We start from the raw sequence: 25,831 nt of genomic DNA on the forward strand, positions 1-25,831 counted from the left end.
GGTGTCAGCTGGTTGTCAGTGATAAGTCCCACGGCAGGGGCCCTTAGTCTTGGTTTCGGGCTACTAGGGGCTGTAAAGCTTGAAGTGGAGGGGTCCTCATGCTACAAAAAAAGCTGTAAATCTGTTGGTTCGTTAAACATTAACATGGAAGGGGATTGGTTGGACTTCACTTGTTATAGTGTCAAGTCCTGATGGTTGCATGTTGCATGTGTTGGCGCATGATTGGACTAAATAAGATTTTTATATCCTAACTCTTTGATTTAGATAGTTGTCATCCCCCTTGTACTTCTTAGTTGACAATCCCTCCACTTCTTCAATTAAGCCTTTGGTATAGCCCAGGATACAGTTTTTTGCCACATGCTTAACCTGTTTCTTTTCTCCCCTTGATTCCCCAGCATATGCGCAGCCTTGCCTTTCCCCATTGTTGTCTAATCCAAGTTGTAGAAAGGGCACGCTATTGGAGGATATCCAAGGGCTCGTGAATATGTGACCCGGGTAGCATGCACCTGTTATTTCTGGCAGCTCATCAAATCACAGCATGCTGTATACAAAAAAAAGTACTATCATCAAGATAATTTCCAAGAGTCCCAAATACACTTCTGTGGAATGGGAAGGTCTTGAAGTGTTTTGGCCAGCCAGCCGGAGTTTTGAAATGTGAGCTGGGTACCAATTAGGCCTTCGATGGATATATCACTTGGACCTTCGAGATAGGTTATACTAAAAAGGAAAGAGTCAGTCCCTCGGTGTGTACACGCTGCAACATTTAGAGCCCAGCAAAACTGGTGGACAGGCAATTGAACAAGAGGCAGGGTCACTCCCAATGCATAAGACAACCACAAACTATGAAACTGGACATTAAAACAAATCATAGAGAACCTTTTCGAGGAATCAAGGGGAGTGGCCCAGCCTAGCCCCGCCCAGCCGCAGACTGGCTTCCACTTGGCCCGTACTTTGCCAGGTCACATCCCGCATTGCGGTATCGGTGCGTGCACTTTCTAGCATTGTTAAAGAGCTTGCAATTAGCAACCTCCATTCACACCTGTAGTTGCCTGGTACTTGTGGTCCCTCTTACCTAAGCAGTAGTTCCCTCCTTATCATTTATACCAGGGGGTACTTTATACTGTATAATACATGGTCACACCATCACCTTTCCCACAAACCACTTAAAACCTTGGTGCGTAGCTCTTGCATATGAATAAAGTGCGCATATTTGCAAACATAAAGAATAAAAATAAAAACTCAAGTGCAAACTGAAACACATCAAAAACCTGTTAGATATTTGTTGTAAACATATATTACAAATTGTTCAATGCAAGTTAGTTAAAAAAAATCTGCTGTAGCTAGGAACTTGTAGAAACATGCAGACAGATTCTAGCTTTTCTCTAAGGAGTGAAAAAATAAAAATGTTCTCTGCTGGTCTTTGTAAGCTATTAAAATTAAGCAGAAGAAAGAAAAGCAATGTTCCGTTTGTTGCTTTAAAGAGCTGCTTTAATTATACTCTGTGATCTGATGTCAGAACTCAACTGTAATAACCTTATAATAGTTGAGTTCTGACATCCTTTGCTACTTGGTGTGTCACAAGTCACCAATTAATAGGACATTAGTGACTGTCGTGTTTACATGGGTTACAGAATCCCATGTATCTTTTAGAAATTAGAGATGGGTTTTATACAGGGGTTGCAGAATCCCATGTTTTATAGGTAGCTATTAAACCTAAAAGGAGGAAAACTGGAACATCCCCTGCAAGTGTCTGACTGCTATGGGTTTCGGTTATTTCTTAACTCACAAGTCCCGACAGCATATCTGCAGTCATATGTAAAGGAATACTGATTATAAAGTGTAGCTCAATGGTCTACTTCTTCCAACTATTTGCATTCAGTTATTCTAGGTTCTGTTAATATGTGCAGCATCGAGAAAGTCTGCAGTTGTTGGCTCATGCTGGAGCCCATTAAGAAAGGGAACGATCAGGCATGGTTCTCCGGCTTATAGAACAGTACGCCAAATGGCTTGAAAGAGATCACTCCCTTAGGCTGCAGAACCTGTTTTGTTCGGTTTCCTTTTTAAGTACCATTTCCACATACAAGCCAACATGTTGGAACTAGAAAGAGGTTGTGAAAAAACCTTTTTCACCATTGATATGCATTGAAGGAAAGGTAATTTTAGGTGAGAGACAGCTAAAAGAAAGCTACTTTTGACTTTAAAAAAAAATCGAGATTCTCTGGTTTGTTGGCATGTATCTTTTTAGGCTCACTCCCTTGTGTAGAAGGATGTTTCTTAAGTAGGCAGCATGGGGGATGGAATCAAACAGGATATGGGCATAAAGAGGCGTGGGATCTCTGCACCTGCCCGTCATGAACCTTTCTGAAAGAAGTAATTAGCGGTACACAAAGGGAAGGTCACACCTACAAACGTCCAACCCTTAAATAACAAAAACTACTGTCTCATCGATCATACCTACTATCTACGTTTTCGAAATAGCAGTGCTCAGAAAGAACTAATAAGCAGTACCTTGTTAACAAAGTTCATGCTACATCCTCCTGTATATGGATTCAGTTATTATTGCTTACAGCCCTTAAGCTGATCGGCTGTTCTTGCTAAAGAAGAGGTCTAGCGGCAGACTTTCAGGGGATAGTCTGTTCACCTAATTCAACGATTTATCAAAAGTAACTAATATAGCACAAGTTCACATGCAAATAATGTTTCTTTCTACAATTTGGCATCCTCAGGTTGTATGCAATCGAAAGAAAGCCCCCTTTTTATTCCATGAAAAATGACCTCCTCTTAAAACTTCTGCTGTTGTTAGACAATTTTTTTTTTAACTTTATTTTTCAATTTTCGGTTTAAAGTACAACTTATACCCCCCCCCCCCCCCCATGGCATCTTTGAAAACATTTGTACACAGATCGATGGACTCATTATGGCACATTTACGGAGTTTGACAACTTCTGAAAGTACACAAGACAATGCAGTTAAGCGGTGGAATCAGCTGCTTACTCTTGAACACGTGAGGAAATCAGGTCAGGTTCAGCACCTTGCACAAGTTCAGGCACCCCACCTTGGGCCCCTCCCCTTTCCCCCTCCGAGTCACTCTCAGAGAACAACTCCCCGCTTGTCCCCTCTGAATCACTGGGTGACGAGCGCCCCCCTGCCTCCAGCCCTGTCATGCACATGGCTCGCCACGCCAACAAATCCTCCTGCAGTTTCTCATCCCTCCTAGTGTGCTTCATATGCGTTTCTTCCGCTAGTGTCCATTCTCTCACATCTCTAAGCCATGCATCGACCTCTGGGGCCGCTGTCCCATCCATGTAATGGCAACCCTGCGCCTGGCCAGCACTAGCATCAATTGTAACAACTTATAGGATAGTTTCGGCTTCCTTGGCTTCGGGACCAATGCCAGCAGACAATGTATGGGCGTGAGCTCGATTCGGAGTCCCGTGGTAATCCCCACCCGGGTCACTACCGCTGACCAAAAGCTCCCCACCAACGGGCATTCCCATGCCAGGTGCAAGAACCCTGCCCCCCTGCGCTGCATCTAGGGCAATTGCCACTTCCGCTGCCCGAGAATCGACTGATCGACTTCGGAGTAAGGTAGGTGCGGTGCAAAAAATCTAAGTGGATAAGTTTAAATCTCGCATTACAAGAGACCCTCCGCGTGAGGGTCCCCACCCGCGCCCTTTGCCTCTGAGTCAGAGGCACTCCCAGATCAGCTTCCCAAGCCGCCCATGCCAGCGGTACCGGAGGCCCAGAGTCCCGCTTCATAGCCGTATATAGCAGAGTTATTAGTCTACGTCCTCTTCCGCAGGACAATATAATATGCAACGTATCTGACTTCGGTGGAATCTCCGGGCACTGTGGCCAAATTGAGCGTACTATGGATCGCAGCGCTTGGTAATGTATGTATTGTCCGCTGCCTAGGCTAAAGGACTCCACTGCCTGCTCATAGGTCACGAAGCTCTCCGAGGGATACAAGTCATCCATAACCTCGCAGCCCCCAATTCTCCACTCCCGAAAGGACATCTGATGTTCTAATTCCACTATAGGGGCCAGGCTCCAGAGTGGCAGATCTCTGTGGAACGGGGCCGACCATTGCACCCTTTCTATGACTCGTTGCCATACTCCCGCTGTGTGTTTGACCACATAAGGCTGTCCAGTATCAGCCCCTGCCCCTTGCAACAGTGCCCTCTGCAGCACCTGCACCGTCGCCCTTCCTGCGAGCAGCCTCGTCTCCCATACATCTGCGTCCGCAAACCATCTGGCCGCTGGGAGCAGCTGTGCTGCATAATAATAAAGATCAAAGCGTGGGGCCTCCAGACCACCCTCCTCAAAGGAGCGCACTAGGGTGCGGAGGGCTACTCTGCTCCTCCTACCCGCCCAGAGCAGAGATGTGAGCAGGGTGTTAAGAGTTCGAAAGATCTTTGGCGGAAGCGGACACAGCGTGTTCTGAAGGACATACATTGTCCTTGGCAGCATCACCATCTTGGATATGGCCAGTCGCCCCATTAGGGACAGTAGGAGTGTGTTCCAGAAGGACACTGAGCTCTGGAGAGACGTTGTGACCCGATTTATATTACAGGCCAGGAACTGTTCCACGAAAGAGGTCACATGAATACCCAAATAGCGGAAACTGGTGTGCTCCCATCGGAGCCCCAGCTCTGGCAGTTCCTCCTGGGGGACTGCTGCAAATCCCGATAGTGGGAAGATTAGGGACTTACTCCTGTTGATCCGCAATCCCGACGCCTCGCCAAAGCGGTCCAGTAGCAATTCCGGGAGCGCTTCTCTCGGAGATGCCAGATAAAACAAGGCATCATCCGCATATAGTGATAATATGTTGCATGTGTCTCCCACTTGAATGCCCCACTGCCTCATTTCGGACCGCAACAAGACGGCAAAGGGCTCGATTGCAAGGGCGAAAAGCAGCGTCGAGAGGGGGCACCCCTGTCTCGTGCCCCGCTCCAACCGCCACTCCTCCGACCTCGCAGCTCCCAGACACACCCTGGCTCGCGGGGAGCTCTATAGGATGCTAATCCAACGTCGGAAGGTGGGCCCAAGGCCCATTTTCCTAAGGACCTCCTGCAGGTAGCACCAATCTACAGTATCAAATGCCTTGGCCAGGTCTATTGAGACCAAGACCGTCAGCTCGTCCTTGTCTCTCACCTCGTGCTGGATATGATTCAATCATGTTAAATTCATGGCCATGTTCTTCCCGTGGATAAAACCACATTGGTCCTGATAAACTAAGTGCGCCATGTGGGGCGCCAGGCGTAAGGCTAAGAGCTTGGTCAGTATTTTTACGTCAGCATTGATCATGGTTATCGGCCGATATGCCGAGGGGTCATGCTTGTCCCTCCTGGCTTCAGGAGCATGCATATTTCCCCTTGGGCCATACTCTGCGGGAGCACTCCGCTATCTAACGTCTCTTGAAAGACTTGGAGAAGGAGCGGAGCCAAGACTTCCTTATATTCCTGGTAAAACTCTGACGGGAATCAGTCGCTCCCAGGCCCCTTTGCGCGTGGCAAATGTGCCAACGCCCCACGGACCTCTTTTAACGTCAGCACTGCGTCCAGCTCCTCCCTGTCAGAATCCGAAAGGGTCAACACAGGCAGGTCCCGCAAGTAAGGGAGATATGTGTTCTCTGAAACATCAGGGTCTGCCGCGTAGACTTCCTGCAGATGGGACTGAAGGACCCCAAAGACCGCCCGCTCTGAATACACCTCCTGTCCGGTCAGGTCCCTCAAGGCCACTATACGCTCTGGAGTCTGCTCTCTCCTCAGTATCCAAGCCAGGAGCCGCCCCGATTTATCGCCCTCCCTATGAAGGCGCTGCCTGTATTGGCCCAGTGTGTATTTATCAAGTCTATCTAACACATCATGTATCCTAGCGCGGGTGTCCAGTTCCTCCCGCTGCTGCTGGGCACTGGGGTCCATTACAAGCTGAGCCTGCAGCAGGGTGGCCTCCTCTTTCTGGAGATCCCGGAGGAGTTGCTTCCTTACTCCGTATGTGAGCCCCATACAAGCTCCCCTTACTACCGCCTTCAGGGCCTCCCCCCTAGTGGCTGCTGATAAGCTCCCCTGCCCCCAATTGAGATCCACATAATCCCCAATGGCCGTCTCCACGTGCACCTTTCCTATTTGATCTTGTAGTATATCTACCGGAAGCCTCCAGGCCCGAAGGCGAGCTGTCGAAGGCCCCCATTGAACCATACACGCCACCGGCGAGTGGTCCGTCAAAAATCGCGCCTGATGAGTAACTTCCACTTCCATATGAATCCCCGTGTTCGCCACCAGGACTCTATCAAGCCGACTGTAAGTATTGTGGGTGGGGGAGAAGCAGGTGTATACCTTTTGTGTTGGGTTCCGCTGATGCCAGACATCCGTCACCCCTGTGTTTCTCATGACCTCCCCAAGCTTCAAAGTCATACGGGGCTTCGTGCCCTTCCTAGGCTGGGATCTATCTAGGGCCGGGTCCAGTATGCAGTGGAAATCCCCAAACCAAAGTGTCGGGGTCCCCAAATCGTGAACCATTACATCCTGCAGATCCCCAAAGAAGGCCGGGTCGTCAGTATTGGGTGCGTATGAATTTAGAATGACAATCTCCCTGCCGTCCAGTTCAGCCCGGAGGAGCAGGTATCGACCGTTGATGTCCGCCTCCATATACTGCATGGCGAACGGCACCCCCGGGTCCACCCAGATTAAAACTCCTCTGGCGTACGTAGAGTAGGACGCATAATACATTTTCCTCGCCATTTCTTGGCCAACTTCTGTGCCCCGTCATCCACTAAGTGGGTCTCTTGAAGGCAAGCAATGGACACCCCATGTCTGCGGAGGAAGGAGAGGACCCTGTATCTCTTAGTGCTCGTGCCTAACCTCCTCACATTCCAGCTCATGAACTTGTAACCCATAATGCATGCTCCATCTCGTCCCACCACACCCTCTCTCTTCCAGAGCCGTCCCCTCCCGTGCCCGATCCGTGATACAAGCAATGCCAAACACAGTCCCCTTAAACAATCCCTTCAAATTCACCCCCCTCCCACGAGCAATATAGCGGCAACCATTTAACATGCCCATATGCCCTTTCCCTGCCGGTGCCAGAACGTGCACAGCAACCCCATTCACCCACCTGGATAAAGTTCACTCAACGGTACAAAAGGGGGTGGTGATGGACGGAGCATCTGAACCAATCAAACACTCACACCCAGTCAAAAGATCTGAGTGTGATCCATCACCGTTCTTTAGCCCACTCTGCCACCCTAGTTCAGACATGGCTATATGCAAATCAGTCTGACCCTATGCCTCATGGGAACAGTCCAGCCTGAACTGCCAAGCCATGCCTTCCCTGGACTGGAAACAAGCTTCCGAGGACCGGTTTCTGGCATTCCAGCCTTCTTCAGCCCGGCTTGCTTGAATCTAGTGGCAAAGTGAGCAAGGGACTCACGTCTGAGCATACCCTGCCACACTTATGGCGGCCAAAGCGGTACAAAAGGGGGTGGTGATGGATAGAGCATCTGAACCAATCAAACACTCACACCCAGTCAAAAGATCTGAGTTTGATCCATCACCGGTCTTTAGCCCACTCTGCCACCCCAGTTCAGACATGGCTATATGCAAATCAGTCTGACCCTGTGCCTCATAGGAATAGTCTAGCCCGAACTGCCAAGCCATGCCTTCCCTGGACCGGAAACAAGCTTCCGAGGACCGGTTTCTGGCATTCCAGCCGTCTTCAGCCCGGCTTGCTTGAATCCAGTGGCAAAGTGAGCAAAAAACGATGGATTTAGGCCCAGATCTCTGTACTGGGGTGAATGTATGACATTGTTCTGCATTCTGTCCATCAACTGTTGTTTTGCATTTGGCACCCCGAGTGGGATGGGTATGCTCAGACGTGAGTCCCATGCTCTCCACACCACTGGAGTCAAGCTATCCTGGCTGAAGACGGCTGATAGACAGAAACCGGTCCTAGGATGCTTGATTCCGGTCCAGGAAAGACATGGCTTGGCAGTTCGGGCTGGACTGTTCCCATGAGGCACAGGGTCAAAGCTGATTTGCATATGGCCATGTCTGAACTGGGGTGGTGGTGTGGAGTGCAAAAAAACGATGGATCTAGGCCCAGATCTCTGTACTGGGGTGAATGTCTGACATTGTTCTGCATTCTGTCCATCAGCTGTTGTTTTGCATTTGTCACCCCGAGTGGGATGGGTATTCTCAGACGTGAGTCCCATGCTCTCCACACCACTGGAGTCAAGCTATCCTGGCTGAAGACGGCTGATAGCCAGAAACCAGTCCTAGGATGCTTGATTCCGGTCCAGGAAAGACATGGCTTGGCAGTTCGGGCTGGACTGTTCCCATGAGGCACAGGGTCAAGGCTGATTTGCATATGGCCATGTCTGAACTGGGGTGGTGTGGAGTGCAAACAAACAATGGATTTAGGCCCAGATCTCTGTACTGGGGTGAATGTATGACATTGTTCTGCATTCTGTCCATCAACTGTTGTTCTGCATTTGTCACCCCGAGTGGGATGGGTATGCTCAGACGTGAGTCCCATGCTCTCCACACCACTGGAGTCAAGCTATCCTGGATGAATACAGCTGATAGCCAGAAACCGGTCCTAGGAGCCAACAATTTCGATGGTTGGATCACCTCCTCACTTGATATAGTCCTTCTTGCTCAAAACAATAATTTTACAAAAAAACCTAAAGCTGCCCCATGGTTTACACCCGCACTTAAGACTATGAAATTAGCCTGTCGTAAATGTGAGAGAGCATGGAGACAGGACTATTCCCAAATTAGGAAGGAAGAATATAGAACCAATATTAGGCTCTATAAACAAGAGATAAAGGCAGCACAAACCTCCTTTTACGGCAGTAAAATTGACGCAGCCGCCAACGCTCCTAGGGAAATCTTTAAAATTGTGAAATCCCTCATTTCCCCTCCTGTTGAATGCCCTAACATTGAGGGCGCTCAAAACCGCTGCAATGACCTGGCCGATTTCTTCTCCCAAAAAATACAAACTATATATTCCTCATTTAGGGATGCCCAAAATGATTTGGATCCCTGTTCCTCTCCAATTTCTGATGCCCCGGCCCGTGTAGGCTAGACGCAATCCCACTCTTGGACCCCCCGGCTTTAGATAAATTGGCTGCCAAAGTCACCTCCGGATCCCCTAACGATCCTGCACCCCCACAAACCCTCAATCTGGCTATGGACGTGATTCGCCCTATCATATTGGACGTTCTCAACACCTCCATCTCCTCCAAATCCGTCCCCCCATCATGGAAGTGCGCGATGGTGAGGGCGCTGTTGAAGAAGCCCAATCTTGACCAGAACAACTTGGCGAACTATCGTCCCATTTCCTTGCTCCCCTGGTTGAGCAAACTGCTTGAGCGGCACGTAAATAACACCTTGACGAATTACCTGGAGTCAAATAGTCTCCTGCGTGCCTCTCAGACAGAGTTTCGTCCGCTACATGGGACGGAAACTGCTCTTCTAGCGGTCACGGAAGAAGCAAGGGCAGTGTTGGATCAGGGGGGAGAGTCGCCATCATCCTATTGGACCTTAGTGCCGCGTTCGATACGGTCAACCATGTCACGCTGTTGCAACGATTGGCGGACATGGGCGTGTCGGGCGCGGCCCTAGAATGGCTGACATCCTTCCTGGCTGACCGGTTCTTTCAGGTTTTTGAGGGTGAGGCAGTATCCCCTAAACATCCACTCAGGTGTGGGGTTCCTCAGGGCTCCTCCCTGAGCCCCACCCTGTTTAATGCCTACATGGAACCTCTAGACAGGATAGTCCAACCCTTCGGTGTGCGCATTGTCACCTACGCGGACGATACCCAACTGGTGGTCTCCTTAGACCACACGGAGGGATCGTCCCACACCTTAGGCCCCTGTCTGGAGGCGGTCGCCAGATGGATGCAATCTTCCTGTTTAAAACTTAATGGGGAGAAGACCGATGTCATCTTGCTGGGTGACCCTTCCCCCTCTGTCTTTGCATCCATCTGGCCACCATGTTTGGGCGCGCCCCCCATTCCCAAGCCCCAGATAAAAAGCCTGGGGATTTGGTTTGATTCAGCCTTGAACTTTTCGATACAAGCCACAAAGATCGCGGCCACCTGTTTTGGGTTGATGAGGATGTTGCGGAAGGTGCTCCCCCTGCTTCCATTTCATGCCAGGAGGATCCTGGTTCAGGCCCTTATATTATCGTGCCTGGACTATGGGAACGCTCTCTTTATGGGAGCCCCCTCCTTTGTTATTCAGAAGCTCCAAGTCACCCAAAACAGTGCGGCCCGTCTACTCTACAATCTTCCACGCTGGCAGTCAGCGAGGAATGCCCTAAGGGAACTTCATTGGCTTCCTATTGCGGCGAGAGTACAGTTCAAGGCTATGTGTATTTTACACAAGGCTTTTCATCACACTGGCCCCGCAATTCTACAGTCTTTGGTCACTCCCTATGTCCCTTCTCGCTCCCTCCGCTCCGGTTCCCTCCAGCTGGCCACTTCCATCAGGCCCAGATCTCTGTACTGGGGTGAATGTATGACATTGTTCTGCATTCTGTCCATCAACTGTTGTTTGAAAGTTCACTCAACAACAAGAGCAAATAACTCCCTCCCCCCACCCCGACTCCCGCAGGGCAGAGCTTCCTTACCGGGCTCAAACCATCAATTGTCAAGCATAGTGCCCTCCCATGTCCCCAGTACATTACCACGTCTTACCCCTCATTCTCTTTGTGCCCACTAGAAGGCCTTCCCCCCGAACCAAACCTGGTCTTTCGAAAGAAAGTTATTGATGGACGATGAGTATCTTCAATTTATGACCAAAGTCATCAGGGAATTTTTTGAATTTAATAGAGGAACAGCTGAGGTGAAAATTGTATGGGACGCTTTAAAATCTGTTGTTAGAGGGGAGACGTTGAGTTTTTCTAATTTTAAACGGAAAAAGGTACGGGATAGACATAAAAGTGATTTTGATTTAGTCATGAAGGCCGAAAGGGAACTGGCTGCTGTGATTGGGTCAGGGCAAGATGCAACTGGGGCACAATGCAATCTTACTATCAAAAGGACAGCGGCATATGCTAATGTAGCAGATCATATAGCTGAAATGTATGCACAATATAAAGAAGAGGCTTATGAGCTCAGTGAGAAATCTGGTAGAACTCTAGCGAAAAGATTAAGGGAAAAGGCGGCCTATAATGAAATTACAAAGATTATTGATTTGGATGGTAATATGCAGGACACAAAGGAGGGGGTTCTTGGTGCATTTCACGGGTTTTATCAGTCTTTATATAGTGAAACTGGATTAGAAGTACAATTAAATGGAGAAGAAGAATATCTGAGTTATTTGGTATCTGGGGTACTGACAGATACACAGAAAATGATCCTAGATGCTCCCCTAACATGGGAGGAAGTTGAACTGGCCCTGCTAGGGTTAGCAAAGGGGAAGGCAATGGGCCCGGATAGAATTCCATTAGAGTTTTATCAAATTTTTAGGAATGTATTAAAGGAAGAATTACTTGAGGTATGCCAGCAGGCTTTCCTGGGTGTTGTACCGGATTCTTGGTCTAAAGCAACGATTGTCGTTTTTAGGAAAAAAGGGAAGAAGGACACTGATTTGGGATCCTATAGGCCAATTTCTCTGCTCAACGCAGATAGCAAAATATATTCAAAAATAATTGCTAACAGATTGAATGAGGTGATGCCAGGATTGGTGTCCCTTAGACAACATGGTTTTATTCAACGTAGGGATACTACGGACCATGTTAAAAGAATCATGTCTATACTGGATTGGTCCCAAAGCACTAATTCCCCAGTTGGAGTGGCCCTGTTGGATGCCGAGAAGGCATTCAACAGGGTCACCTGGAGGTTTTTATGGTCTGTCTTGTCCTGGAAGGGCTTCCCGGCCAGTATGATAATAGCTATACAGGCACTGTACCTTAATCCGTCTGCTGTAATCCGGATTTCGGGCTCTCAATCAGGGGAAATTGCGATAGGGCGGGGGACAAGACAGGGTTGTCCGTGTTCCCCCCTCCTATTCGCTTTATATATTGAGCCTTTTATTCTTACTATGGAGAGCAACGAAGCTATAAAACCGATGGTTATTAATAATATAGCATACAAAATATTTGCGTATGCAGACGATATTGCTGTCGTAACATCAGATATTAAAAACTCCTTGCCCGAGATCATTAGAATGGCTGAAACATTTGGACAGATATCTGGATATAAATTAAACATCACTAAAACACAGCTGATCCACTCAAAGGCTGGTCGCCCAATAGAAATTAATTTTGAACCGGTAGCAACTTATTTAGGGATTAAAATATCCTCAGCGGTTGATGATATAATCCCGTTAAATTTAGATCCAATTATCGCCGCTTCTAATAGGATGTTGGAACGTATTAATAATTTGCATCTATCTTTATTTGGGCGCTATAATGTTTTGAAAATGCTTATTCTCCCAAAATTTTTATATATATTTCGTACTGTTTACTTACTTATCTCATCTACATTTTTTTCCCGTATTGACAGAATGTGTGCACGTTTTTTATGGAGTTATCGTCGTTCTAGAAGAGCCTTGAAATGGTGAATGTTGCCTAGAGCAAAAGGAGGTTGGGGAGTGCCTAATTTTCGATTATATCATTGGGTTGCTATATTACAACATTTAGGGGTGTTAATATTACAGGAAGACCCCACAGAAGACTTCGCTGCCCCGTCTATTTATGAGATGTTACTAGGGGGTGAGGCAAAGCAATGCTTAAATCGAATAATAGAGCCCAGCTATTACAAAAAGACTAAATTTAGGGTAGTCATTTCTGCATTTGAGATATGGAAGAAAGTGAAGAAGCAGCTGGGGATTGGGACAAACCTGAACTTTTATACTCCACTTTATAACTGTCGAATACTACCGGAAATATTTAGAGACCGGGTTTTGGACAGATGGTACAATTTGGGGATCTGTATGATTGGTGATTTTTTTCAGGGCAATCAGCATGTTTCATTCGAATTTTTGCAGAGGAAATATAATTTACCCCAAAATGATTTCTTTAAATTTCTCCAAATACGCAGTTTTTTTTAACAGGAAATGAAACAAAATCGAATTAGCCGGGAGGAGATAGTGATCATAGATGCAATTAGAAGGCGAAAGAGAATGGGACATTTGTATCAGATTTTCATGGAAAGAGAGGAGAACGATCTTGGGAGCTGGGAAATAAAATGGCAAAATAGATTTGGAGTGGAGCACATCAATGTCGAGAAAGTAATTGACTTAGCTACGAATGTTTTGTTAAATGGACCCTTGAAAAGCCAACACTATATGTCAATTTTTGATTTATATTACACACCAAAGAAAATTGCTAAATGGAAATCAGGTAGGGGGGATAGCTGTAGCCGGTGTGGTTTACACGCAGCAGGTGCATTACATATGTTTTTTTATTCTCCTAAATTGATTAAGTTTATTAAAGATGTAGAGCAATTTTTTCAGGTGGTAGGTATCACACAATCGCTATCCGCAGAGTTAGTGATTTTGGGTCGGTTAGAAGAGCCAGCTAATTTTAGACCTGCTATGGAGGAAGGATTTATATTTTTGTGCATGTCCATTTTTCGCTTATGTATTACCTCGCAATGGCTTGATTCTGATCCACCTATGTTTATTAGCTGGCAAACTAGATTGCTGTCTATTTATTATTTGGAAATCGCGGCTTATAAGACCAAAGGCATGAGGAAAAAAACATAGGGGTTACAGTTATGGTCTCCTATTACTAAATGGTTAGGAAGTTAAGAATTGATGGTATACTGTTATAATGTGCTAACTTCATCTCGATAATTTTTGTATCTTTGCTCCTAGCTGTGTGTTTCTTCTTTTTTTTCATTTTTTTTATTGTTTTTTGTTTATTAATTAAGTTTTCTGAGATTTGCTATTGTACCATGCCCTTTCTGTTTGCTGATGAGAAAATTTAATAAAAATAAAAAAAAATTTAAAAAAAGAAGGCCTTCCCCCCCTTCCTGTATCCTATAGCATGCAGCCCCCCCCTACCTTCCTGAGGGACTCACGCAGTAAATCGACTTCTTGTCCCATGGCACACTCTCCAGAACCCCCACCATGCAGTCAGTTCAAGAAGGATCCAACGTCTCTGGGGTCCCAACCCCCGCAGTCTCAGGGATCGCCGCAGCAGTTATTGGCATGTCACCTGTCGGGACCGGCAGTGTGTCAGGGACCAATATTTCTTCATTTCCCACGGACGTCGAGGGCATCTCCCCATCATCCCCCTCGGGAGGCTCCAGATGCAAAGCTCCATCTGATCCCACCAGCACTCTACGCCTCCCCTCGCTCTCAGCTGCCTCTGACCGTCTTCGTCTTCTGTTCGCCCGCCTCCTCGGGGTTCGAGTTCCCCATTTGGCTCTGTTCCCTCCCCGAATCTCCAGCCATTCCCAGACCTCTTCCGGGTACTTGAAGAAATGAGCCTTCCCCTGGGCCAGCCTCTTCAGTTTGGCCGGATATAGCAACATGTACTGCAAGCCCATCTCTCGGAGTTTCCCTTTGACTCCTAGGAAGGATTTCCTTTGCTCTTGGACTTGCTGGGTGTAGTCCGGATATATAGAGATTCTGTTGTTTTCATAGGAGAGGTCCGTCGACTCCCTTGCCGCCTTTAGGATACAATCACGGTCCCTGTAATTGAGAATTATGGCAATCAGGGCTCTCGGGGGGGCCGCCGGTCGCGACGGTGGGACCAGTGCCCTGTGGGCTCGCTCTATCACAAATACCTCTGAGAGACCCCTCGGGCAAAGTTCTCTAGGAAGCGTTCCGCATTTCCCGCCTCTGCCCGCTCGGGCACGCCGAGGACTCTAATGTTGCTGCGTCGCGCCCTCCCATCTGCGTCTTCCACCCTTCTCTCCAATGCTCGGGTCGTAGCCTTGAGTTGTGCAACAGTCTGTTTGAGAGACGCCACCTCCCCTTGCAGCTCTGTGATGTTGCCCTCTGCGTCTGAGACCTTGTCGTCCACCTTCCTCAGATCCGTCCTCAGTAGGTTGACATCTATTGAGACCGTCTTAATTTTTCGCTCCAGAGCCGAGTGCGAACCCTGGATTGCCTTCAAGAGCTCCGCGCGGGAGGGCTCCCTGGGCTCCTCCGCCCCTTCGTCCTGCCCCGACTGTCGCGCGATCCTCTGGGAGGGGAGCCTTTGAGTGGCAAACTGCGTTATGGTGTTCTGATGCGTGGATCGCGCCATTCTGTCTTTCCGCATTTCGGGTGCCTCGAAACTCTCTGACTGCACCCCGGTGGGCTGTCAGACCGTCGGTGTCTATTGATTATCCCGTCTTCAGGGCAGCGTCCAACCCCAGGTCCCAGGTTACCTCCACTCCGTCCGGCGTTGGTCAGCAGTCATCACACTTCCTCGGTATAGTGACTGACCAGTCTCACATTACTATCGCTGCCCCTCTGCACCTTGTCCCCAGATTGTGTGGCCCGTCCGAGTAGTTCAGGGGGAGCAAGGACCGCAGTCGGGTCCTACAGCCGCTCCCAGGATCGCAAACCGGGACCTGTTCCCTAAGGGGCCACTGTCGCAGGGCATTGCCCCAAATGTCCACACTCTCCCGGACACCCCCACCTGTGTCCGCCATTCAGAGGCTAGTCCTGCGCTTCCAGCCAACTCCGGTGCTGGCGTATTCCTAGGTCCTCCAGTGGTAGTGCTGGGCCGGGCAGGCAACAGGCCTCCGCCCGCGGTCCCTATTTTCTGACCCTGCCTAGATCGGCCGTGCTTGCCGTCCGCATCTGTGACCGGGTCTCCCGCCGCTTGGCTGAATTCAGGTCCCCCGGCTCTGGGATCGCAGGCTGATGACTAGGGCTGCCCCCTCGTCCAAGCTGCTGCGCCTGTCCGTGCGCCTCACGACCTCCCCCGCCTTGACGCCACCTCCCCTTGCAGCTCTGTGATGTTGCCCTCTGCGTCTGAGACCTTGTCGTCCACCTTCCTCAGATCCGTCCTCAGTAGGTTGACATCTATTGAGACCGTCTTAATTTTTCGCTCCAGAGCCGAGTGCGAACCCTGGATTGCCTTCAAGAGCTCCGCGCGGGAGGGCTCCCTGGGCTCCTCCGCCCCTTCGTCCTGCCCCGACTGTCGCGCGATCCTCTGGGAGGGGAGCCTTTGAGTGGCAAACTGCGTTATGGTGTTCTGATGCGTGGATCGCGCCATTCTGTCTTTCCGCATTTCGGGTGCCTCGAAACTCTCTGACTGCACCCCGGTGGGCTGTCAGACCGTCGGTGTCTATTGATTATCCCGTCTTCAGGGCAGCGTCCAACCCCAGGTCCCAGGTTACCTCCACTCCGTCCGGCGTTGGTCAGCAGTCATCACACTTCCTCGGTATAGTGACTGACCAGTCTCACATTACTATCGCTGCCCCTCTGCACCTTGTCCCCAGATTGTGTGGCCCGTCCGAGTAGTTCAGGGGGAGCAAGGACCGCAGTCGGGTCCTACAGCCGCTCCCAGGATCGCAAACCGGGACCTGTTCCCTAAGGGGCCACTGTCGCAGGGCATTGCCCCAAACGTCCACACTCTCCCGGACACCCCCACCTGTGTCCGCCATTCAGAGGCTAGTCCTGCGCTTCCAGCCAACTCCGGTGCTGGCGTATTCCTAGGTCCTCCAGTGGTAGTGCTGGGCCGGGCAGGCAACAGGCCTCCGCCCGCGGTCCCTATTTTCTGACCCTGCCTAGATCGGCCGTGCTTGCCGTCCGCATCTGTGACCGGGTCTCCCGCCGCTTGGCTGAATTCAGGTCCCCCGGCTCTGGGATCGCAGGCTGATGACTAGGGCTGCCCCCTCGTCCGAGCTGCTGCGCCTGTCCGTGCGCCTCACGACCTCCCCCGCCTTGACGCCACCTCCCCTTGCAGCAATGTGATGTTGCCCTCTGCGTCTGAGACCTTGTCGTCCACCTTCCTCAGATCCGTCCTCAGTAGGTTGACATCTATTGAGACCGTCTTAATTTTTCGCTCCAGAGCCGAGTGCGAACCCTGGATTGCCTTCAAGAGCTCCGCGCGGGAGGGCTCCCTGGGCTCCTCCGCCCCTTCGTCCTGCCCCGACTGTCGCGCGATCCTCTGGGAGGGGAGCCTTTGAGTGGCAAACTGCGTTATGGTGTTCTGATGCGTGGATCGCGCCATTCTGTCTTTCCGCATTTCGGGTGCCTCGAAACTCTCTGACTGCACCCCGGTGGGCTGTCAGACCGTCGGTGTCTATTGATTATCCCGTCTTCAGGGCAGCGTCCAACCCCAGGTCCCAGGTTACCTCCACTCCGTCCGGCGTTGGTCAGCAGTCATCACACTTCCTCGGTATAGTGACTGACCAGCCTCACATTACTATCGCTGCCCCTCTGCACCTTGTCCCCAGATTGTGTGGCCCGTCCGAGTAGTTCAGGGGGAGCAAGGACCGCAGTCGGGTCCTACAGCCGCTCCCAGGATCGCAAACCGGGACCTGTTCCCTAAGGGGCCACTGTCGCAGGGCATTGCCCCAAACGTCCACACTCTCCCGGACACCCCCAACTGTGTCCGCCATTCAGAGGCTAGTCCTGCGCTTCCAGCCAACTCCGGTGCTGGCGTATTCCTAGGTCCTCCAGTGGTAGTGCTGGGCCGGGCAGGCAACAGGCCTCCGCCCGCGGTCCCTATTTTCTGACCCTGCCTAGATCGGCCGTGCTTGCCGTCCGCATCTGTGACCGGGTCTCCCGCCGCTTGGCTGAATTCAGGTCCCCCGGCTCTGGGATCGCAGGCTGATGACTAGGGCTGCCCCCTCGTCCGAGCTGCTGCGCCTGTCCGTGCGCCTCACGACCTCCCCCGCCTTGATGTCACCCTCGGGGGTGGGTCGGGTCTCAGCCGTTATGTCCCACCGCAACTTCTGGGGCATTCGTTCGGGTCCTTGACACTCCAGGGGCAGGTTCCTGCCAGACGCTGACGCCTGTGCGGCCCTCCGGAGTCCCACAGTCCCTCCCGTGCCAGGCGTTGTTGTCCCTGTCTGGGCTCAGGCCTCAATCCGCGGCCTCCCGCACTTCAGGGTCCTGGGTTCCGTTGGTCGGCTTTGTTTCTGTGTCCCACACGACCTCCCCCGCCTTGGAGTTGCTCTTGGGGGGGTCAGGGCCAGCCGCAACTCTGAGGCAGGCTCCGGATGTCCGTCAAGTCCTCCCGGGCTTTCTGTGAATATTGTCCGCAGTTGGGTGGGGGGCCTTCACCTACCCGGTCGGGGCTCCCGCCACTCAGGTTCGCAACACTCCGGGGGGCTGGATCCAGCTAGCTTCCGACGCCGGAGCGGCTCCCAGGTCCTCCGGAGCTCCGCAGGGCCCCCTTTCCAGGCACTGTTGGTATCCTCCGGCCACAGACCTTAATCCTCGGCCTCCCGTAGGTCCCCATCCGGGGCTCCTTCACTCTCTCGGCGCTTAGCGGAGTGCCCTAAGTCTCTCCCGAGGATGCCCCCCGGTACTAGTGAGTCGGGACGTGGACACTTCAGTCTCTGAGTCGCCCACACAGGATCTTATTTTAGGATTACAGGGCCGTTATGCAGGGAGCCGAAGGAGCTCACGTCCTGTCGGCCATGCTGCTTGGCCACACCCCCCGCTGTTGTCAGACAATGATGTCAGTCTCACCAGAGATGGGGTTTCTCTCCTACCACACGTTGAATTCCAGGTGTAAAAGCTTTCCTTGGGCAGAAGTTGTGTGCTTCCGCAAACAAGTGCTTCCTCGCCACATAGTTGTGAGCATTTTGATTATTTATCCAGCTGCCTAAGCTTGAACTTTCAGGAACACACCCATGGCACTGGAGTGTTGTTAAAATGTATTCGATAACTAGATTATCTATGTTAGATTTGTCTCTGCCAGCACCACAGATGGAAGGAGGGCAGTTATTAACTTACAAATAAAATTTATAGCTGTAACTGTAGAATTTCTAATGGCTGTGAAGTTTATATACGGTTTGTATAGAAAGAGTACATTATAAATGCAAATTATAACTATTACTTTAGAATTTCTAACATGTGTGTACTTTAAGTTGAGTTTGTATAGAAAGAATAAAGAAAGTTTAGATAAGAATAACGGATCTTTAACCTTTGGCTTTTTCATTGAATTTCAATGGTTTTTATTTTTAAAATAAAAATATGTTTCAAATCGTAAAGTGTACTGTCATTCAGTGGAGTGCTGTTAAGTAGAGTGTCATACAGTACAGTGATGGGGAGTATTGTAGAGTGTAGTGTCATAGAGTGTAGAATTGTAGATTGGACTAGAGAAGAGTATAGTAGAGTAGAGTGGCGTCATTGGTGTGTTATACCGTAGGATGGCTTGTTGCAGAGTCGAGTATCATACAGTGGAGTTCCATTGACAAGAGTGTTATGGAGTGTCGTATAGTGGAGTGCCACTGAGTAGAGTATCAGAGTGGAGTAGAGTGGAGTGGAATATAGTGGAGTGCAGTGGAAAAGAGTCTTATATAGTGCAGTGTTGTAGAGTAGAGTGGCATGTCATACAGTGGGGTGTGTTTGACTTTCATAAAGTAGAGTCATGGAGTAGAGTGGCATAAAGTGGAAGGAAATACACTGGAGTAGAGTCTTCTAGACTAGAGTGGTGTAGAGTGAAGTGGCGTGTCTTAGAGTACACTACAGTTTCATAGAGTGGAGTGTAGTGATGTACAGTGGAATAGAGTGACAGAGAGTGGACGGGTTTAGAGTGGAGTAGCGTCTTCTAGTGTGGAGTGATGTATAGTAAAGTGACATATCATAGAGTACAGTGGAGTGTCATACAGTATAGTGTTTTGTCCTATAGTGAAGTGTCGTTCAGTGTATTTTTTTTACAGTGCAGTTTCGTTTAGAGGAGTGTTATAGAGTGGAGTGTTGTTGAGTGCAGTCCCGTACAGAACAGTGGAGGAGAATCTTGTACATTGTAGTGTTATAGAGTGGAGTGCAGGCATGTACAGTGGAATAGAGTGCCGTAGAGTGGAGCCGAGTCTTGTACAGTGGAGTGGCCTAGAGGACAAGCATTTTCAATGCAATAGGTGTCGCATTTGTGAGATTTTGAGCTAGTGGCATTGTACATGACAATGCCTTTTATTTATGTGTTTAAAAAACCTTCACTAATAAAAGTCATTGTCATTTACAATACAAATAGGTCAAAGTTTTGAAAATGTGAGACCTATTGCATTACAAATGCTTATTTTACATTATTTTATATAGCGCAGAGCAAGCCTCCAGGGTGCCGGGTGCTGAACAGAGGAGGTTTTACCATAGGCAGGACGGAATCGAATAAAGTGTAGTCCACAAGTAGTATTTTTAGAACAAAAACGAGATAAGTTTAAATTGAGAGGCACGAGACAGCTATAACTATAAACAACTATGAAAACAATCACCCAGAACCGAAATGTTGATTGTTACATGCCCTTTAGTGTTTACGAAATTCAAATTATTAGCTGTAGTAAGGTGTGTGACTTGTCACAAATTATTTTCTTGCTGTGCAGTGGCAGAAAACGGGTCTGATTGTTGGTTTAAAAGCCGTGATAACTGGAACGCAATATCTCATCCTTGGGCATTACTTCTCCTGTTGCTCTAATGATAGCTCCACCCATGTATCAACCGTGAACAATCATTACATTTACATAAATTGGTGCACACGAGCAATTTGGGCATCCTATAACTGATGCTGCGCTGCGCATCTAAACCCATGAACCTGCAGGATGTGGCGCGCACTGACACTGAAAAGAGTGAGCACAAATATTCCAATGACGTATGCAAAGCTTTATTCTTTGCACTCGAGTGCTAATATTACGTTGCATTCTTGTTGTGTTAACAAATGCAGCTGAAGTGTTTATTCCACTCACACTTTTCATACCACTGCGCATCGTTATATATTTCAGGGCAATTATGGCCATCAGAATGCAGCAGTCTGCACAGGGACTTTTTCATTGGCTTGTTTTAAAACTTTCTATCAAGCAGCGAACAAATGCATTGTACTACGACAGAGTAGATTTACAGTTCATACATTAAAGAAGAGTCGAACTAGCTAACAAAACATCTTCTTTATGTCTCCAAGCACTGATTTTTATAACCAGACAATAACTAGGCAAAGGGATCGCTCACGCTCTACAGGCAGAAGAGACTGTTAGACTAGGCATTTTAGGCTCTGGTGTGAAAGGCTACATATAGACTAAGTTTTACTGAAACATAATGCTCCGGCGTGGAGTGAAGAGTAAAATTCTAGTCTCACGTTGGCCGGCTGAATGCTAAAATAAGCACACCATCCCTTTACAAGACGACTAAAGGGGTGAGCAGTCAAAATATTGAAATTTTAATATCGACCTACACTAATATCGAGTTTTTTATATCGTAGGGACAGAATATCGAATTCAAGAATATCGTTGACCAGAATATTGACTGCAAGGTAAGAAATATCGATTTATTTAATATCGAAGTAAGTAATATTGAAGTAAATAATATCGTTAGCAAAAATATTGTTGTAAATATTGTCTAATTTTTTTTAGTGTTATGTATTTAGTATGTATTTTATATGTATGTTTAACATTTTTTTATGTTTTTTCATTATTTCTAAATATATGTATTAAATGTTTGGAAAATAGTAATTTTTGTAAAAACATTTTTTGTGTTTTAGTATCAGAGCGGGTTGTGGGTTTATAGGGGAATAGGTTGGGAAGTAATTTAACTATAATAACTCAATTAATATGTTTTTATTTATTGTTATTGATTTGTTGTTAATTAATTACTAATTGGTAATTACTTTTTATTAGTTGGTTAATTTTCAATTATATTAATTAGACCTATTTTATAATTACTTTTTTATTTTAGTTATTGTTCATTAAATCATTGTTAATTAATAATTCATTTTTATTCATTGATTAATTGATAATTACATTAATTGTGTTATTTTTTATGTGTAGCGCGTTGTGTGTTTATAGGGGAATAGGGTCGGAAGTAATTTAATGTTATTTAAGTAAATATTAATTTAATTTGATAGGTATTTATTAATATTTTTTTGGTAAATAATTATTGATATGTTGTTTATTTGATAAAAAATATGCAATTGATAAGTATTTTAATTTAACTCCAACACTATCCAACACTTTCCCTACTGTTGCACACACTGGAGTGGGAATAGTAATTTTTACCCCTCCGCTATCCAACACTTTCCCTACTGTTGCACTCCCTGGAGTGGGAATAGTAATTTTAACCCTTCCGCTATCCAACACTTTCCCTACTGTTGCACTCACTGGAGTGACAATAGTAATTTTTACCCCTACGCTATCCAACGCTTTCCCTACTGTTGCACTCACTGGAGTGGGAACAGTAGTTTTTACCCCTACGCTATCCAACGCTTTCCCTACTGTTGCACTCACTGGAGTGGGAATAGTAATTTTAACCCCTACGCTATCCAGCGCTTTCCCTACTGTTGCACTCACTGGAGTTGGAATAGTCATTTTTACCCCTACGCTATCCAACGCTTTCCCTACTGTTGCACTGTCTGGAGTTGGAATAGTAATTTTTACCCCTACCCTATCCAACGCTTTCCCTACTGTTGCACTTACTGGAGTGGGAATACTAAGTTTAACCCCTACGCTATCCAACGATTTCCCTACTGTCACACTCACTGGAGTGGGAATAGTAAGTTTAACCCCTACGCTATCCAACGCTTTCCCTACTGTTGCACTCACTGGAGTTGGAATACTAATTTTATCCCCTACGCTATCCAACGCTTTCCCTACTGTTGCACACTCTGGAATTGGAATAGTAATTTGTACCCCTACGCTATCCAACGCTTTCCCTACTGTTGCACTCATTGGAGTGGGAGTAGTAATTTTTACCCCTACGCTATCCAGAACTTTCCCTACTGTTGCTCTCTGGAGTGGTAATAGTAACCTTTACCCTGACACTATCCAAAGCTTTCCCTAATGTTGCAATATGTGGAGTAAGTATATATATTAATTTATATGTAGCTGTTTAATTAATTGTAACATTATATGTATTCCTTATTATTTTTTAATATGTTTTAATATTTATATCAATATTTTTTAATTATATGTATTATTTACTTCTTTTTACATTATTACATTTTTTTTAAAAACAATATTTTTAACATCGATATTTTTATTCCGTTATTTTTGCACTTACCTTTATGTAGATAGGACTTCGATATTTTTGTTTTCGATATTTCTGTGTTGATATTTTTGTAGGACGATTTTTTGTCTGTTGATATTTTGTCAGACATTCGACTAAAGGAGGACACTAAAGGAGGAGAAGGCCTGTGAAAAAACGGTGAAGCAAGTCGAGCCCACAAAACAAGAATGACAGGGGATACAACCAAGAAAATGAACTTAAAGCGGGTGCCGTACTGAAACACGAAGGGCTGGCCTCATCGCCCCTGCCCTGCACAGCTTAGTGTCCTGATAATGTACATTTACAGTGACAGGAAAGCCTGAGAAGGGAGAACTGCAGTCTCAAAGCTAAACAAGCAATCAGGGCACAAGGCCTAAATGAGAACATGTTTCTGGCTTCATGGGGACAAAGAGTGACTGACAAATGCTTTTTCCAGAAAGTGAAACTTTGAAGGCCGTAGAAGCTCTAGGTCAAAGGAGGAGAGATTAGCGAAAAAGGAGCTGTTCCGGGGCGTGACTAAACAGACAGAGACAAAGGACATACAAACAAACAACACCAGCACAGATCAATCAGTGAAGGGGGAGGGAGTTTGGGGACACACAAGCAAAACTGAGAAATCCTCTCTTTGAAGTCAGAGTAGAAAATAAACATGCGCTTGAAAACAGCATCTGCCATCTGACCTCTGTCTTTGAATGCAGAGCAAATGTGACTAGATAACAATATTTACAGCCCTGTTTACAAAAACAGAGAGACTGGGTGAAAACAACACTAATCCTGTATATTGCTTTTCAAGACCATAAAAAGGAGTTCCTGAACAGATGTTAAAATGGTGACCAGTGTATTGATATAGTACTGAGTACCTGCTTTCAGAGATGGCTAAACACAAGAATAGGCATGACAAATGCATGCCATGAATAAATGGGGAGAAAAATGTAAGAGTGACAGTGGAGTTAGCAAATGGGAAACCAAGGGTGGGCTGTAAGAAGTATATACTAAAGTGTTAAGTTTATAATCTGCGTGGAGGCTCGTGACTCGCGCTGGCCTCGTGTCGGCATGTCCCCGTGCCTGTGAGCTTAGCGTTCTGCACGCAGCCGTAAGAAGGGGTGAAGGGCCTGGCACTGCTGGTCGGGTTTTTCCTATGCTTTATCTTGATCAAATAAACCCAATTATCTCCACCGATATTGATTCCCGCTTCATGTTTAAAACATTTTCTGGCGACTTGGTCCACGCGGTGCTACCATTGAAGTGACGAAGGGGAATCATCGTCTGCCGAAGTCCGTTGACGAGCAGTTGGAAGAAGCAAATGGATTGGAGAAAACCCGACAGTGTGCAACTCACAAGGTACTGAGTTGACAATGGGCCTTTGTGAGGACAAGGTACGTCGTTTACGTTTTTAAAATACGAGAGACAATGTCTTACCTCAGCGTTGGCGCTAGGATCGAGGCGTCGGCGCAGATAACTGAGGCACGATCACTTCGCATCGCGGGGATAAAATAACACTGCGCCGCCACCACTTTTCGACAAAATTAAAAGAGAAATCCAAGTTAAAGCGGCGATACTTGTATTGTGGGCCCCACTAAGTGAAGTACACGAGAAATCCAAGTTAAAGCGGCAATACTTGTATTGTGGGCCCCCCTAAAGTGAAATGGACGCTACACTGCAAAAGTACTGCTAAAGTGAGCCTCGTGCTGTGCATTTTGACGAAGGGCTGCGAGCTTTAGGGCAAATTGGTGCACACTTAACATTTGAACACAGAGGGAGTGAGACTGTCATTGCACATTTCAACAGAAGTGCTGTGTACTTTGAGACAGTTGCTGCGCTTATTTATTTGAAGAGCTAAGCACTCCTCATTCTTTCTTCAAGTGCATCTCCATTTGGAATCAGCTTCTGTGATACACACACATTACAACATGTATCAGCTTCTGTGATACACACACATTATAGTGTGTATCAGCTTCCTTTAGGTTGTCTTGTCTACTGTGATACAAACACATTTCTTACAACTGTGATACACCTCACCCATCATTGCTCAAAATGAATGTTAATAATACAATTCAAGCGCCTGTTCCATTTTTGGTTGTTCCTGGGGAACCAGCGATGGAGTGGGATGATTGGTGTGAGGCATTTGAAAACTACATTGTAGCTCTAGATGGCACAACATTTTCAGCAGTCAAGAAGAAGGCATTATTATTAGGAGCATTAGGCAAGGAGGGCCAAAGGATTTTTAAATATTTACCCACTCCACCAGTCGAGATTGATGACGTTTATAAAGATGCATTGTTCAGACTACATACTAGGTTTGCTAAATAGGAGAACATTGTCATGAGAAGGCATACATTTTATACCCAGCCACAGAAACAAAACTACTCTATTGATGAGTTTGTTTCCAGGTTAAGGGAGCTGTCTGTAAAGTGCCAATTTGGTAGCATGCAAGACAAAATGATTAGGAATCAGTTAATTGTCCAATGTTACAGTAAGAAGACACAGGAGAAGTTATGGGCGGCTAAGAACCCTTCCCTCACAGAGGCTATTATCATAGCAAAAGTAGCAGAAGAAAGCAATAGGTGAATGAAAGAGCAGATAACTGAGGCACGATCACTTCGCATCGCGGGGATAAAATAACACTGCGCCGCCACCACTTTTCGACAAAATTAAAAGAGAAATCCAAGTTAAAGCGGCGATACTTGTATTGTGGGCCCCACTAAGTGAAGTACACGAGAAATCCAAGTTAAA

Source organism: Lissotriton helveticus, chromosome 3_1 (genome assembly GCF_964261635.1).
Source record: "Lissotriton helveticus chromosome 3_1, aLisHel1.1, whole genome shotgun sequence".
NCBI classification, from domain to species: domain Eukaryota; kingdom Metazoa; phylum Chordata; class Amphibia; order Caudata; family Salamandridae; genus Lissotriton; species Lissotriton helveticus.